The 16,836-nt window shown below is 43.1% G+C and overlaps 1 protein-coding gene across 1 annotated transcript in view; it reads left to right on the top strand.

Moving 5' to 3' along the window:
* The window catches only part of LOC110539068 (NLR family CARD domain-containing protein 3), a 1,005,455-nt gene that overhangs the window by 582,188 nt on the left and 406,431 nt on the right, over positions 1–16,836 (top strand). The window lies entirely within an intron of this gene.

The following is a 16,836-nucleotide window of genomic DNA, read 5'->3' as shown; positions in this document are numbered from 1 at the left end:
ACAAATGAAGAATCCCAAGCCCAGGGGCTCTCACCCCCTCTGAGAACCCCCCCTGCCAGCCACCCTGATAGCCCTTCTGACAACCCCCACACACCCACTGAGGACAAACACAAGACACAGATTGTACTCCTTATGGACTCAAATGGGAAATTATACAAGAAAAACAACTTTTTCCCAAACACAGTGTGTCTAAACTCTGGTGTCCAAACACCCAGCGCGCCCTAGACCTTCTGTCTGAGGACCAACTAGGTTCACCCAGCCACATGATAATACACCCAGAGCCCTAGACCTTCTGTCTGAGGACCAACTAGGTTCACCCAGCCACATGATAATACACCCAGAGCCCTAGACCTTCTGTCTGAGGACCGACTAGGTTCACCCAGCCACATGATAATACACACAGTGTCTAAACTCCCCTGGACCGACAATTTGAGGACCCACGCTGAGAGGACCTACATCCAGGCCACAAAACCACCAGCCATATACACACCACCACCAATCATCAACCCCCAAGTTAACCATGCCCACACCCCATTTAGGTCCCCTAAGATCAGACCTATGCCCCCCTTGCCCACCCCATGCCCCCCACTTCCGCAAAGCGGGCCTCAACATGGAAGTCACACATATGCCCAGGCCGTCTGCGAGCAAACAGGCCCAACCCCCACTCTTACACTAGCCCAAGCCAATGACATGTACCAGATGCTCAGCAGGCTCTGCTCACACTTACTGATCAGAGGCCATACCACACAACCAACAACATTGGACACTTTATGGAGCACAAAGCCTTCACTATCTCATCCTCGAATATCCAAGGCCTGAGGTCATCTGCCTTTGGACTAAAGAGCAGGAACCTGGACTTCATCAAATAAATCGGAAATACAGACATTGTCATCCTACAAGAAACCTGGTATAGAGGAGACTGGTTACCCTCTAGGTTACAGAGAGCTGGTAGTCCCATCCACCAAACTACCAGGTGTGAAACCAGGAAGGGACCCAGGGGTTATGCTAATTTGATATAGAGCAGACTTAACTCACTCCATTAAATTAATCAAAACAGGAACATTTTACATTTGGCTAGAAATTCAAAAGGAAATTATCTTAACAGAGAAAAATGTCCTACCTATATACCCCCACTAACCCCCATTCTTTAATGAAGACAGTGTCGTGTCTTTGGCTATGCCGGATTAAGTGATATGACTGTCTATGACTGACTGCTGTTCTGTAAAATCCTTTCTCTGTAATTACTATTACCTGATTGAGCTAATCATGTAAATGTAATTAACTAGAGAGTCGGGCACCACAAAATAATATTTATAGAGCTGTTATCTTCCGAATAAACTCTTAAAGACCCAGTAATATTTTACCTCAATAGCAGTCAATATTAATCGTCACCTTAATTCAGTCTCATCTGAAGGTTGTAAATTATTGGTTATCTTCACGAACCCTGGCTAACAAGTTGAATCAGCAATACAAAATTGGGTTTAATTATTTATTTACTAAATACCTAACTAATCACACAGAATTACACATACACATAATTAATCATAACTTGATTACAAATTATGTCATAAAGGAAAACGTCCCTAGCGGGCGGAACAGATATGACAGCTTGTTAAACAAACGAAAAGGGACTGGGTTTGAGTGAAGGAGCGGGAAGACTGAGGAACAAAGGCCGAAGCTGTGCTATCGTAAATACAGTATCTTATGCATTCTAAATTACCGCCCATTTGGAAATGGAAAATGCAATAAATATTTACGCTGCGCTTCGGTAGGTTGGTGGTAGATGGAAGGCTGTGTTGCCCAACCGACTCCTTTGAAGAATGTCTCTGGTTGTCAATTGGATACGTTGTAGATAACTTCCTGGACAAAACGTTCCACTGTAATAGTGAAGGTGTAAACTTGGCAGTAGAAAATCTTAACAGTATATTTGACCTCTCAGCTCCCCTATCAAATCTAAAAAATGTCCAATAGAAAACTGAAGAAAATGAACAATGGCAAATGGTTTGACGAAGAATGCAAAAATCTAAGAAAGAAGTGAGAAACCTGTCCAACCAAAAACACATTCACTATGGTGAATCCCTAAATACACTACAGTAATAAGAAGGAACAGCATGTCAGAAATCAGCTCAATGTAATTGAAGAATCCATAGACTCTAACCACTTCTGGGAAAATTGGAAAACACTAAACAAACATGAAGAATTATCTATCCAAAATGGAGATGTATGGATAAACCACTTCTCCAATCTTTTTGGCTCTATAACAAAGAACAAACAGCAAAAACATACATGATCAAATACAAATCTTAGAATCAACTATTAAAGACTACCAGAACCCACTGGATTCTCTAATTACCTTGAATGAACTACAGGACAAAATACAAACCCTCCAACCCAAAAAGGCTTGTGGTGTTGATGGTATCCTCAATGAAGTGATCAAATATACAGACAACTTCCAATAGGCTATACTAAAACTCTATAACATCATCATTAGCTCTGGCATCTTCTCCAATATTTGGAACCAAGGACTGATCACCCCAATCCACAAAAGTGGAGAAAAATTTGACACCAATAACTACCGTGGGATATGCGTCAACAGTAACCTTGGGAAAATCCTCTGCATTATCATTAACAGCGGACTCGTACATTTCCTCAGTGAAAACAATGTACTGAGCAGATGTCGAATTGGCTTTTTACCGAATTACTGTACGACAGACCACGTATTCACCCTGCACACCCTAATTGACAACCAAACAAACCAAAACAAAGGCAAAGTCTTCTCATGCTTTGATTTCAAAAAAGCCTTCGACTCAATCTGGCATGAGGGTCTGCTATACAAACGGATGGAAAGTGGTGTTGGGGGTAAAACATACGACATTATAAAATCCATGTACACAAACAACAATGCAAATCTCTATAAGTCTGGAACAGTAATGGTACAGGGCGACCCCCAAAGACTTTCAGCTAGACGTTCACCTAATCAAAGAATTAGCTCAGCAGGAGAAGCTCTCCCTTCAGAGAGAATGAGTCAGACCAGACCGCTTCATTATATAACCTCACGGACGAGCAACCCAAAGCGGAAAGTCAACCTCCCAGCACAGAATACTACTCCCTCATTGAAATGAAGGATAAATTCACTCAGCTGGAGGTAAGGCAGGTGGAGCTGGAACAGCAGGTGTTTAGATTCCAGTCAGCACAGACCCAGACAACAGTCCAGCACAACAACACCCCCTTAACCAGACCCAGAGAGCCGGAGGTGGAGAGAGACCTATCTGCACTCTGGACTGTGGGGAGACAACTTCAACAATATAAAAAGCAAGAGCAGGAGAAGAACAGAGCACTAGAGGAGAGGATCAGACTGCTGGAGGAGAGGTTAAGGGGGGTGGCGTGTGACAGAGAACAACCTACTAGAGAGGTGGCATACCCCACAGAGAAGCCAGCAGAACAGCCCACTAGAGAGGTGGCCACCTCTACAGAGAAGCCAGCAGAAAAGCCCACCTCAGCTCCCGACAAAAATCTCAATACCACAGCAGAACAGTCCACCCCAGACCCTGACCATAGCCTCGACATCACAACAGAACAGTTCACCCCAGACCCTGACCATAGCCTCGACATCACAGCAGAACAGTCCACCCCAGACCCTGACCATAGCCTCGACATCACAGCAGAACAGTCCACCCCAGACCCTGACCATAGCCTCGTCATCACAGCAGAACAGTCCTCCCCAGACCCTGACCATAGCCTCGACATCACAGCAGAACAGACAAATGAAGAATCCCAAGCCCAGGGGCTCTCACCCCCTCTGAGAACCCCCCCTGTCAGCCACCCTGATAGCCCTTCTGACAACCCCCCCCCCCCCCACACCCACTGAGGACAAACACAAGACACAGATTGTACTCCATATGGACTCAAAATGGGAAATTATACAAGAAAAACAACTTTTTCCCAAACACAGTGTGTCTAAACTCTGGTGTCCAAACACCCAGCGCGCCCTAGACCTTCTGTCTGAGGACCAACTAGGTTCACCCAGCCACATGATAATACACACAGTGTCTAAACTCCCCTGGACCGACAATTTGAGGACCCACGCTGAGAGGACCTATATCCAGGCCACAAAACCACCAGCCATATACACACCACCACCAATCATCAACCCCCAAGTTAACCATGCCCACACCCCATTTAGGTCCCCTAAGATCAGACCTATGCGCCTCCTGCCCACCCCATGCCCCCCACTCCCGAAAAGCGGGCCTCAACATGGAAGTCACACATATGCCCAGGCCGTGTGTGAGCAAACAGGCCCAACCCCCACTCTTACACTAGCCCGAGCCAATGACATGTACCAGATGCTCAGCAGGCTCTGCTCACACTTACTGATCAGAGGCCAAACCACACGACCAACAACATTGGACACTTTATGGAGCACAAAGCCTTCACTATCTCATCCTCGAATATCCAAGGCCTGAGGTCATCTGCCTTTGGCCTAAAGAGCAGGAACCTGGACTTCATCAAATAAATCGGAAATACAGACATTGTCATCCTACAAGACACCTGGTATAGAGGAGACTGGTTACCCTCTAGGTTACAGAGAGCTGGTAGTCCCATCCACCAAACTACCAGGTGTGAAACCAGGAAGGGACCCAGGGGTTATGCTAATCTGATATAGAGCACACTTAACTCACTCCATTAAATTAGACAATACAGGAACATTTTACATTTGGCTAGAAATTCAAAAGGAAATGATCTTAACAGAGAAAAATGTCCTACCTATATACCCCCACTAACCCCCATTCTTTAATGAAGACAGTGTCGTGTCTTTGGCTATGCCGGATTAAGTGATATGACATGCTGTTCTGTAAAATCCTTTCTCTGTAATTACTATTACCTGATTGAGCTAATCATGTAAATGTAATTAACTAGAGAGTCAGGGCACCACAAAATAAGATTTATAGAGCTGTTATCTTCCGAATAAACTCTTAAAGACCTAGTAATATTTTACCTCAATAGCAGTCAATATTAATCGTCACCTTAATTCAGTCTCATCTGAAAGTTGTAAATTATTGGTTATCTTCACGAACCCTGGCTAACAAGTTGAATCAGCAATACAAAATTGGGTTTAATTATTTATTTACTAAATACCTAACTAATCACACAGAATTACACATACACATAATTAATCATAACTTGATTACAAATTACGTCATAAAGGAAAACGTCCCTAGCGGGCGGAACAGATATGACAGCTTGTTACACAAACGAAAAGGGGCGTTTGAGTGAAAGAGCGGGAAGACTGAAGAACAAAGGGTGAAGCTGTGCTATCATAAATACAGTATCTTATGCATTCTAAATTACCGCCCATTTGGAAAAGGAAAATGCAATAAATGTTCACGCTGCGCTTCGGTAGGTTGGTGGTAGATGGAAGGCCGTGTTGCCCAACCGAGTCCTTTGAAGAATGTCTCTGGTTGTCAATTGGATACGTTGTAGATAACTTCCTGGACAAAACGTTCCACTGTAATAGTGAAGGTGTAAACTTGGCAGTAGAAAATCTTAACAGTATATTTGACCTCTCAGCTTCCCTATCAAATCTAAAAAAATGTCCAATAGAAAACTGAAGAAAATGAACAATGACAAATGGTTTGACGAAGAATGCAAAAATCTAAGAAAGAAGTCAGAAACCTGTCCAACCAAAAACACATTCACTATGGTGAAATACACTACAGTAATAAGAAGGAACAGCATGTCAGAAATCAGCTCAATGTAATTGAAGAATCCATAGACTCTAACCACTTCTGGGAAAATTGGAAAACACTAAACAAACATGAAGAATTATCTATCCAAAATGTAGATGGATAAACCACTTCTCCAATCTTTTTAGCTCTATAACAAAGAACAAACAGCAAAAACATACATGATCAAATACAAATCTTAGAATCAACCATTAAAGACTACCAGAATCCACTGGATTATTAAAGACTACCAGAATCCAGTGGATTATTAAAGACTTCCAGAATCCACTGGATTATTAAAGACTACCAGAATCCACTGGATTATTAAAGACTACCAGAATCCAGTGGATTATTAAAGACTTCCAGAATCCACTGGATTATTAAAGACTACCAGAATCCACTGGATTATTAAAGACTACCAGAATCCACTGGATTATTAAAGACTACCAGAATCCAGTGGATTATTAAAGACTACCAGAATCCAGTGGATTATTAAAGACTTCCAGAATCCACTGGATTATTAAAGACTTCCAGAATCCACTGGATTATTAAAGACTACCAGAATCCAGTGGATTATTAAAGACTACCAGAATCCACTGGATTATTAAAGACTACCAGAACCAACTGGATTATTAAAGACTACCAGAATCCACTGGATTATTAAAGACTACCAGAATCCACTGGATTATTAAAGACTACCAGAACCCACTGGATTATTAAAGACTACCAGAACCCACTGGATTATTAAAGACTACCAGAATCCACTGGATTATTAAAGACTACCAGAACCCACTGGATTATTAAAGACTACCAGAACCCACTGGATTATTAAAGACTACCAGAATCCACTGGATTATTAAAGACTACCAGAACCCACTGGATTATTAAAGACTACCAGAATCCACTGGATTATTAAAGACTTCCAGAATCCACTGGATTCTCTAATTACCTTGAATGAACTAGAGGAAAAAATAAAAACCCTCCAACCCAAAAAGGCCTGTGGTGTTGATGGTATCCTCAATGAAGTGATCAAATATACAGACAACTTCCAATAGGCTATACTAAAACTTTATAACATCATCATTAGCTCTGGCATCTTCTCCAATATTTGGAACCAAGGACTGATCACCCCAATCCACAAAAGTGGAGAAAAATTTGACTCCAATAACTACCGTGGGATATGTGTCAACAGTAACCTTGGGAAAATCCTCTGCATTATCATTAACAGCGAACTCGTACATTTCCTCAGTGAAAACAATGTACTGAGCAGATGTCGAATTGGCTTTTTACCGAATTACTGTACGACAGACCACGTATTCACCCTGCACACTCTAATTGACAACCAAACAAACCAAAACAAAGGCAAAGTCTTCTCATGCTTTGATTTCAAAAAAGCCTTCGACTCAATTTGGCATGAGGGTCTGCTATACAAACTGATGGAAAGTGGTGTTGGGGGTAAAATATACGACATTATAAAATCCATGTACACAAACAACAAGTGTGCGGTTAAAATAGGCAAAAAACACACATTTCTTCCCACTGGGCCGTGGGGTGAGACAGGGATGCAGCTTAAGCCCCACCCTCTTCAACATAAAAATATCAGCGAATTGGCGTGAGCACTAGAAAAGTCTGTTGCACCCGGCCTCATCCTTCTAGAATCTGAAGTCAAATGTCTACTGGTTGCCGATGATCTGGTGCTTCTGTCACCAACCAAGGAGGGCCAACAGCAGCACCTAGATCTTCTTCACAGATTCTGTCAGACCTGGGCCCTGATAGTAAATCTCAGTAAGACCAAAAAAATGGTGCTCCAAAAAAGGTCCAGTTGCCAGGACCACAAATGCAAATTCCATCTAGACACCATTGCCCTAGAGCACACAAAAAACTATATATACCTTGGCCTACACATCAGCGCCACACGTAACTTCCACAAAGCTGTGAACGATCTGAGAGACAAGGCAAGAAGGGCATTCTATGCCATCAAAAGGAACATAAAATTCAACATACCAATTAGGATCTGGCTAAAAATACTTGAATCAGTTATAGAACCCATTTCCCTTTCTGGTTGTGAGGTGTGGGGTCTGCTCACGAACCAAGAATTCACAAAATGGGACAAACACCAAATTGAGACTCTGCATGCAGAATATCCTTAAAAAGAAGCTATTCCCAAACCTTCCATAACAAAGCCATCACCTACAGAGAGATGAACCTGGAGAAGAGTCCCCTAAGCAAGCTGCTCCTGGGGCTCTGTTCACGAACAAAAACAGACCCCACAGAGCCCCAGGACAGCAACACAATTAGACCCAACCAAATCATGAAAAAACGAAAAGATTTATTACATGACACATTGGAAAGAATTAACAAAAAAACAGAGCAAACTAGAATGCTATTTGACCCTAAACAGAGAGTACGCAGTGGCAGAATACCTGACCACTGTGACTGACCCATACTTAAGGAAAGCTTTGACTATGTACAGACTCAGCGAGCATAGCCTTGCTATTGAGAAAGGCCGCCGTAGGCAGACATGGCTCTCAAGATCAGACAGGCTATGTGCTCACTGCCCACAAAATGAGGTGGAAACTGAGCTGCACTTCCTAACCTCCTGCCCATGTATGACCATATTAGAGACACATATTTCACTCAGATTACACAGATCCACAAAGAAGAATATCGACAAAGAATTTGACCCATATCTACTGGGTGAAATTCCACAGTGTGCCATCACAGCAGCAAGATTTGTGACCTGTTGCCACGAGAAAAGGACAACCAGTGAAGAACAATCACCATTGTTGTACTTTAACCATTTGCACATTGTTAAAACACTGTATATAAACATAATATGACATGTGTAATGTCTTTACTTTTTTGGAACTTCTATGAGTGTAATGTTTACTGTTCATTTGTGATTGTTTATTTCACTTTGTATATTATCAACCTCACTTGCTTTGGCAATGTTAAGATATGTTTCCCATGCCAATAAAGCCCCTTGTTGAATTGAAGTGAATAGTGGTGAAAGGTAGGAGCAGATAGAGGTGAAAGGTCAGAGAGAGAGACGTGCATGTAAACGTATTCATTGTAAGACTATTTTATGTCATTTTCATAAAAGGTTAATAAATTAGCAGCTAAATATCTATCTAACATAGCTATGAATAGTAGAATCCAGGCTGTATCACAACCGGGGGCGATTGGGAGTCCCACAGGGCGGCACACAATTGGCCCAGCGTTTTCCGGGTTTGGCCGGTGTTGTCACGTTCTTCATAACGAGGAGACCAAGGCGCAGCGTGATTAGAATACATTAGTCTTTATTTACATAAAGAACACTAAACAAACTAACAAAACAACAAAAACGAACGTGACGCTATAAGTCACGAGTGCTGACATGCAACTACACATCGACAATAACCCACCAAATACCCAAGGAATATGGCTACCTAAATATGGTCCCCAATCAGAGACGACGATAAACAGCTGCCTCTGATTGGGAACCAATCTTGGCAACCATAGACATATAAACACCTAGACAATACAAAAACCCCTAGACAATACAACACCCCTAGACAATACAAAAACCCTAGACAATACAAAACCCCTAGACAATACAACACCCCTAGACAATACAACACCCCTAGACAATACAAAAACACCTAGACAATACAACACCCCTAGACAATACAAAAACACCTAGACAATACAACACCCCTAGACAATACAACATCCCTAGACAATACAACACCCCTAGACAATACAAAAACACCTAGACAATACAACACCCCTAGACAATACAACACCCCTAGACAATACAACATCCCTAGACAATACAACACCCCTAGACAATACAAAAACACCTAGACAATACAACACCCCTAGACAATACAAAAACACCTAGACAATACAACACCCCTAGACAATACAACACCCCTAGACAATACAACATCCCTAGACAATACAAAAACACCTAGACAATACAACACCCCTAGACAATACAACATCCCTAGACAATACAAAAACACCTAGACAATACAAAAACACCTAGACAATACAACACCCCTAGACAATACAACATCCCTAGACAATACAACACCCCTAGACAATACAACATCCCTAGACAATACAAACCCCCTAGACAATACAAACCCCCTAGACAATACAAACCCCCTAGACAATACAAACCCCCTAGACAATACAAACCCCCTAGACAATACAAACCCCCTAGACAATAAAAACCCCCTAGACAATACAAACCCCCTAGACAATACAAACCCCCTAGACAATACAAACCCCCTAGACAATACAAACCCCCTAGACAATACAAACCCCCTAGACAATACAAACCCCCTAGACAATGCAAACCCCCTAGACAATACAAACCCCCTAGACAATACAAACCCCCTAGACAATACAAACCCCCTAGACAATACTAACCCCCTAGACAATGCAAACCCCCTAGACAATACAAACCCCCTAGACAATACAAACCCCCTAGACAATACAACATCCCTAGACAATACAACACCCCTAGACAATACAACACCCCTAGACAATACAAACCCCCTAGACAATACAAACCCCCTAGACAATACAAACCCCCTAGACAATACAACACCCCTAGACAATACAAACCCCCTAGACAATACAAACCCCCTAGACAATACAACACCCCTAGACAATACAACACCCCTAGACAATACAAACCCCCTAGACAATACAACACCCCTAGACAATACAACACCCCTAGACAATACAACACCCCTAGACAATACAACATCCCTAGACAATACAAAACCCCCTAGACAATACAACACCCCTAGACAATACAAAACCCCCTAGACAATACAACACCCCTAGACAATACAAACCCCCTAGACAATACAAACCCCCTAGACAATACAAACCCCCTAGACAATACAAACCCCCTAGACAATACAAACCCCCTAGACAATACAACACCCCTAGACAATACAACACCCCTAGACAATACAAAACCCCTAGACAATACAAAACCCCCTAGACAATACAAAACCTACACAAACCACCCTCGTCACACCCTGACCTAACCAAAAACAATAAAGAAAACTAAGATAACTAAGGTCAGGGCGTGACATGTGTAGGCCCTCATTATAATAACAATTTGTTCTTAATAACTGACTTAGTTAAATAAAGGTTCAATTAAAAACGTTACATAAATAATAATAATACACAAGGTAGTGTTTTGAGGGTGGACTGACTGTGTTATTTGGCATTAATAGACTGGTTTTACGCACAACACCTTTCTATCCAAGCTGGGAGAGAGTGTGAAGATGGCTCAGTCATGCAAGTTCAGGTTACGATCTGCAATGTTTGAATTACTGAACAGGTAATTTACCATTGGTGCCACCAGTCAGCAGTCTATAAATGGCAGCATTGTGACTCTGTGTATAACCTAGTGAAGCGTTAGACTGACGGCCAAATAGTTGTACCCATAAACAGTTATCCTTTAGCTAAAGCAAAGCTGTGCAGTACAAACCCTGGCACCACAGATAGCCTATCATTATTCAATATGCATGCAGCCACATAGACACGTCGCAATTTCAACACCATGGGACAGCGATCGATAGCCTATAGGACTACTTTGTGAGTGGCTGTCTGGCAGACACATTAGATTTTAGAGGGAGACTCCGACCTTGCCGTGGTTCAGAGAAAAGTGTGACGCGCCACTGATCACAGGTCAGAGGTTAGACGCTGTTCGAGGAGCAGAACACGGAATGGAGTTATTCGTTTTCCTCACAGATGATTGGCTTTCAAAGACAGGCACTTTGATCAGCCCAGCAGGAACACGCACGGGTAGCTAAAAATGGTCCAATCGTCTCAAAGGTGGAGAGGTGGATAGTGGAAGGAGACCAGTAGAACACGAGGTAGTAAAAGGAGACATTAATAGGTTTTCAACAAGAGAGCCTCCCTTCACCCCAAGGCCACACTACAACAGGTTTAACAACAATAGAGTCTCCCTCTACCCAGAACATGGTTTAATCCCAGCTATATACCACTACAACAGGTTTAACAACAAGAGAGTCTCCCTCTACCAAGAACATGGTTTTATCCCAGCTATATACCACTATAGCAGGTTTAACAACAAGAGAGTCTCCCTCCACGCAGAACATGGTTTTATCCCAGCTATATAACAGTACAACAGAGTCCAAAATGGTATTCACCTTAATGTAGAGCCCTCATCCAGACAGACTTAGTCAGGGTATTCACCTTAAGGTAGCACCCTCATCCAGAGAGACTTAGTGTATACACCTTAAGGTAGCGACCTCATCCTGAGAGACTTAATCAGGGTATTCACCTTAAGGTAGAGCCCTCATCCAGAGATACTTAGTCGTGGTATTCACCTTAAGGTGAAGACAAACACATAATGGTAGTAACTAAAACCAAAGATCATCTATTATATTGACTAGAGAGTCGAGTGACCGCTCTAACAATGGAAATACATCTCCTCAATGATTGAAGGCGAGATCAGGTGGGACCATCCTAGCCAATGAGGGCAGATTCGCGTGTGAACAACAGGCACAACAACTAAGTTGTTTTTTTCAAAGTTGCCGGAATGCCACGTGCATCCATTTATATCAGTACATTTGAAACAGCCTAAACATTACGAAACAGCTACTAACTGTTTATTATCTATGCATAGTCACTTCACCCCTACCTACATGTACACATTACCTCGACTAACCCCGTACCGGTGCCCCCTGTATATAGCCTCCACACTGACTCAGTACCGGTACCCCCTGTATATAGCCTCCACACTGACTCGGTACTGGTACCCCCTGTATATAACCTCCACACTGACTCAGTACCGGTACCCCCTGTATATAACCTCCACACTGACTCAGTACCGGTACCCCCTGTATATAACCTCCACACTGACTCAGTACCGGTACCCCCTGTATATAACCTCCACACTGACTCAGTACCGGTACCCCCTGTATATAACCTCCACACTGACTCAGTACCGGTACCCCCTGTATATAGCCTCCACACTGACTCGGTACTGGTACCCCCTGTATATAACCTCCACACTGACTCAGTACCGGTACCCCCTGTATATAACCTGCACACTGACTCAGTACCGGTACCCCCTGTATATAACCTCCACACTAACCCCGTACCAGTACCCCCTGTATATAACCTCCACACTGACTCAGTACCGGTACCCCCTGTATATAACCTCCACACTGACTCAGTACTGGTACCTCCTGTATATAACCTCCACACTGACTCGGTACTGGTACCCCCTGTATATAACCTCCACACTGACTCAGTACCGGTACCCCCTGTATATAACCTCCACACTGACTCAGTACTGGTACCCCCTGTGTATAACCTCCACACTGACTCGGTACCGGTACCCCCTGTATATAGTCTCCACATTGACTCTGTACCGGTACCCCCTGTATATAACCTCCACACTGACCCCGCTTATTTGGTAAACATTTTCATGAACTGCACTGTTGGTTAAGGGCTTGTCAGTAAAGCATTTCACTGTGAGGTCTACACTGTTGGTTAAGGGCTTGTTAGTAAGCATTTCACTATGAGGTCTACACTGTTGGTTAAGGGCTTGTCTGTAAAGCATTTCACTGTAAGGTCTACACTGTTGGTTAAGGGCTTGTAAGTAAAGCATTTCACTGTGAGGTCTACACTGTTGGTTAAGGGCTTGTCAGTAAAGCATTTCACTGTAAGGTCTACACTGCTGGTTAAGGGCTTGTAAGTAAAGCATTTCACTGTAAGGTCTACACTGCTGGTTAAGGGCTTGTAAGTAAAGCATTTCACTGTAAGGTCTACACTGCTGGTTAAGGGCTTGTAAGTAAAGCATTTCACTGTGAGGTCTACACTGTTGGTTAAGGGCTTGTCAGTAAAGCATTTCACTGTAAGGTCTACACTGCTGGTTAAGGGCTTGTAAGTAAAGCATTTCACTGTAAGGTCTACACTGTTGGTTAAGGGCTTGTCAGTAAAGCATTTCACTGTAAGGTCTACACTGTTGGTTAAGGGCTTGTAAGTCAGCATTTCACTGTGAGGTCTACACTGTTGGTTAAGGGCTTGTCAGTAAAGCATTTCACTGTGAGGTCTACACTGTTGGTTAAGGGCTTGTTAGTAAGCATTTCACGGTAAGGTCTACACTGTTGGTTAAGGGCTTGTCAGTAAGCATTTCACTGTGAGGTCTACACTGTTGGTTAAGGGCTTGTAAGTCAGCATTTCACGGTAAGGTCTACACTGTTGGTTAAGGGCTTGTAAGTCAGCATTTCACGGTAAGGTCTACACTGTTGGTTAAGGGCTTGTCAGTAAGCATTTCACTGTGAGGTCTACACTGTTGGTTAAGGGCTTGTAAGTCAGCATTTCACGGTAAGGTCTACACTGTTGGTTAAGGGCTTGTAAGTCAGCATTTCACGGTAAGGTCTACACTGTTGGTTAAGGGCTTGTCAGTAAAGTCTACACTGTTGGTTAAGGGCTTGTCAGTGAAGCATTTCACGGTAAGGTCTACACTTGCATTCGGGGCATGTGACAAATAAAGTTTGATGTGATGTGATAAGCCTGACGTAATGCAACAACTGTCTCATAGACCTACATACAAAAAAAGGGCTTATCTCACGTGGACAGATTTTTTTTGGGCGGAGTAAATCCTCTTGCTTCGCCTCTTCCTCTCTGGTAAACTTTTCTCAGCAGCTATCCACTAAATCCTTGCTAGCATGAGAAGACAAAGTGTCGGTATCAGTGCAAGAAAATGAAGGACAACGGTAAGGTGTTCAGGTACATTATTTATTCAACCAAGCACCCCTCTGACAAGTGATGAGTTTCACTACATAGACGAAAATCTCCTCCTTGCTCAGTGATAGGCTAGCTGAAATGTTTTCCACATTTCTTATTAAGTAGGCAGCTGTTTATGTAGATTGAGGCTGGTTGATATACAGGACACCCCCTGGAGAGGACACTAGTCTATCTCCTGTTTCTGTAGTGAGACAGCTTGATGTACAGGACACCCCCTGGACAGGACACTAGTCTATCTCCTGTTTCTGTAGATGAGACAGCTTGATGTACCAGTACACCCCCTGGACAGGACACTAGTCTATCTCCTGTTTCTGTAGTGAGACAGCTTGATGTACAGGACACTCCCTGGACAGGACACTAGTCTATCTCCTGTTTCTGTAGTGAGACAGCTTGATGTACAGGACACCCCCTGGACAGGACACTAGTCTATCTCCTGTTTCTGTAGTGAGACAGCTTGATGTACCAGTACACCCCCTGGACAGGACACTAGTCTATCTCCTGTTTCTGTAGTGAGACAGCTTGATGTACCAGTACACCCCCTGGACAGGACACTAGTCTATCTCCTGTTTCTGTAGTGAGACAGCTTGATGTACAGGACACCCACTGGACAGGACACTAGTCTATCTCCTGTTTCTGTAGTGAGATAGCTTGATGTACAGGACACCCCCTGGACAGGACAGTAGTCTATCTCCTGTTTCTGTAGTGAGACAGCTTGATGTACAGGACACCCCCTGGACAGGACACTAGTCTATCTCCTGTTTCTGTAGTGAGACAGCTTGATGTACAGGACACCCCCTGGACAGGACACTAGCCTATCTCAGAGCTTTACTCCCAATCTACTGTATCTCCTTGATTCGAGCAGTGTGTCGAGCAGAGAGGAATCAGGTCCCATTTTTACAGTCTGTGGTATAACTCGACAGGGGACCGAACCCCCGACCTTCCAATGTCAGAGTGGACACGCTAACCCCAAGGCCACGTTGAACAGTAAATATTTTAAAAATAAACACTTGCCTCTGGGTAGGGGTTAGGAACTAGGGTTTAAGGCGAAGGGACTAGGGACTAGGGGTCGATGCGGGTTTGGCTCCATGAGATGTTCTTATCGGCAGACGCAACCTAACCAGAATGAAGAAAAAAAAGCTTCTGGGAATGAAATGTAGAATGAATTTAGATTAAAAACATACTGCAGCAAGATATTAATTAATAGTGTTGTACTGATTGAATCAAATATACAGGCAGCTGTGTAAACTACTGCCCCTTGGTTCTACCCAGCCCTGCGTAATGTCCTGGTATATATTACACAGGGTCTGGTTGACCTGTCCTGTTATACATTACACAGGGTCTGGTTGACCTGTCCTGTTATATGTTACACAGGGTCTGTATCTGATCTGTCCTGGTATATATTACACAGGGTCTGGTTGACCTGTCCTGTTATATATTACACAGGGTCTGGTTGATCTGTCCTGTTATATATTACACAGGGTCTGGTTGACCTGTCCTGTTATATATTACACAGGGTCTGGTTGACCTGTCCTGTTATATATTACACAGGGTCTGTATCTGATCTGTCCTGGTATATATTACACAGGGTCTGGTTGACCTGTCCTGTTATATATTACACAGGGTCTGGTTGATCTGTCCTGTTATATATTACACAGGGTCTGGTTGACCTGTCCTGTTATATATTACACAGGGTCTGGTTGACCTGTCCTGGTATATATTACACAGGGTCTGGTTGACCTGTCCTGTTATATATTACACAGGGTCTGGTTAACCAGTCCTGTTATATATTACACAGGGTCTGTATCTGACCTGTCCTGTTATATATTACACAGGGTCTGGTTGATCTGTCCTGTTATATATTACACAGGGTCTGGTTGATCTGTCCTGTTATATATTACACAGGGTCTGGTTGATCTGTCCTGTTATATATTACACAGGGTCTGGTTAACCTGTCCTGTTATATATTACACAGGGTCTGGTTGACCTGTCCTGTTATATATTACACAGGGTCTGGTTGATCTGTCCTGTTATATATTACACAGGGTCTGGTTGACCTGTCCTGTTATATATTACACAGGGTCTGGTTGACCTGTCCTGGTATATATTACACAGGGTCTGGTTGACCTGTCCTGTTATATATTACACAGGGTCTGGTTGACCTGTCCTGTTATATATTACACAGGGTCTGGTTGACCTGTCCTGGTATATATTACACAGGGTCTGGTTGACCTGTCCTGTTATATATTACACAGGGTCTGTATCTGATAACGATCCTCCCTCTTTAGTGCCAGTGAAGTAGAGCTGAATGTATGTATCT

This window comes from Oncorhynchus mykiss, chromosome 12, assembly GCF_013265735.2.
Source record: "Oncorhynchus mykiss isolate Arlee chromosome 12, USDA_OmykA_1.1, whole genome shotgun sequence".
NCBI classification, from domain to species: Eukaryota; Metazoa; Chordata; class Actinopteri; order Salmoniformes; family Salmonidae; genus Oncorhynchus; species Oncorhynchus mykiss.
The sequence above is the reverse complement of the archived record's forward strand: the minus strand, read 5'-3'. Positions and strand labels throughout refer to the sequence as shown.